This window comes from Octodon degus, unplaced genomic scaffold (assembly GCF_000260255.1).
Source record: "Octodon degus isolate 3935 unplaced genomic scaffold, OctDeg1.0 scaffold00133, whole genome shotgun sequence".
In the NCBI taxonomy this organism is placed as follows: Eukaryota; Metazoa; Chordata; class Mammalia; order Rodentia; family Octodontidae; genus Octodon; species Octodon degus.
In genome coordinates, this window is record NW_004524709.1 from 1082786 (window position 1) to 1084798 (window position 2013).

Consider the following 2013-nt stretch of genomic DNA (forward strand, 5'->3'; position numbering starts at 1 on the left):
CTCTAGGAAAATAAATGAGTCAGGATGAAGTAGAAAATATTTTAAACTAAATAAAATTGAAAATACAATTTACTCAAATTTATGCATTGTGGCAAAAGTGATGATTAGAGGAAAATATTTAGCATTTAATGCATATATTGGAAAAGACAAAGCTTGATTAATAATTCTATCTTCTACCTTATATCTCTTTTTTAAAAAAAGAGACAAAATTTAATCCATAGTTGCCAAAAGAAAATAAATAAAATTTAGGGAAAATCAATATAGAAAACTCAACAATATCAAAATTTTGTTCTTTGAAAAGACCAATAAAATGAATGACTTCAACCGTGCTAAGGAAAACAAAGAAGAGAAAATTGCTAATGTCAGATATGAAAGGGAAACATTGCTACAGACCGTGTAGAAGTTAAGGGGATACTATTGTGAACTACTCTGTGTTCACAAACTTGGTAACCTTGATGAAGAGGCCAATTCCTTGAGCCACATAATTAGCCAAAATCATCCAAGAGCAGTAGACAATCTAGGTAGGCACTCACCTGTTAACGCAATTGTATCAATAATAACCTTCCTCAAAATTGTATCAATAATAACCTTCCTCAAAACGAGAACACCAGCCTCACATGGGTTTACTGGAAAATTATAGCAAACATTTATGAAATTGTACCAATTCTTTACAATTTCTTCCAGAGGATGGAAGCAGAAAATACTCTTCTAAATGCATGTTAGGTGGCCAGCTTTAGCATAATCCAAAAGAAGAGATTTGACACATTTTCAAAACTTGTCCAATGTCCCATGGCAGAGCCAAAATTTGGACTTGAACCCATCCCATTCCAAGGCTTTTATTTTTAATGTCGATTTTTGTTGTTGTTCTTGCTTTGTATCAGAGTTAGATATTTGAGACCTGCAACACTTTGTTTTTCTCTATTAGCTCATGTTTTGGTTACTGAGAGCAAGCCCATGAACCTCGCCATTTTTGTGTAAGGTAAACAGAATTGTGGTTTCATTTCTGCAATAATCCTTTTTCTTTCAGAAAGCACCAAAGAGTGAATTCATTTAACCATATTCAGCAGATAATATAGCAAGTGAGTGAATAAATCATGCTATAGCATGCTGAATGAACTGAAAACAAAAAGTTGGTTGGAAGGAGGCAGATGAACTTTGTCTTGTAAGAATCAGAACAGAGGGGCTCCACAATCATCTGGCATCCATTCAATGATGTATCTGTGATTACAAATGTACATGATAGGAACTCAAGGGATCTTCTGGATTCTCCATTTAAGGTCCAGGTCAACTGTGGCCACAATGTAACACTGGTGCTGAGTTACTCTCTGCACTAATCAGTTGTCTGCACAGGTCCCTTTATTTGTGCAAGGTAATTGTTCAAACCATGGATCCTTGACAATCCTTAGGGTCACTCAATACTCCTGTCCCAATTTCTCAGTTTCTACCACTACACAATCAGTTATACAAGGGATACACTTGGCCTACAGACAGTCCATCATCAATTGTGTCAAGTCCAATTAGGCTTTGATGGAAAAGTTGATAAAGTTGGTGTCAACCAGGATATGATAAGGTGGGCCCAGCTGTGTATTATACTGGAAGGACAAGTAGGAAGGATGTTGGGGAGCTTCTCTTTCCTTTAGAGAACTGGGATCTTTCTTTTCTTTCTTTTTAGGTTTTAATCTACCCTTTTCTTTGAGTTGTTCATCTCTGAGACCAAGCATTTGCTTCATGGTCACATACTTTCTTTTGTTTCCCCATGTTCACGCTGCTGACTTTATCTTCCAGAATCGCAGTATTCTTATATGCATATGAAACTATTACATTGCTTTCATCTCTAGACCTTTGTTTCCTCATCCCATTGCCTTTCCTGCCTATTAGTTTCCCTTCTACCTCCATGCCATCTGTTTTTTTTCTTACATTGCACAGATGAAGGAAAACATTCAATAGATGATTAAGTCTAGTTATTTAACTTACCACGATCATCTCCAATCAATTTCCTGTAAATAATATTAG

At 35.8% G+C, this 2013-nt stretch overlaps 1 pseudogene; it reads right to left on the reverse strand.

The window, feature by feature from the left end:
• Window positions 1-1169: 1169 nt before the first annotated feature.
• On the reverse strand, window positions 1170-1730 carry LOC111812640 (annotated as a pseudogene).
• Between the last annotated feature and the right edge of the window lie 283 nt (window positions 1731-2013).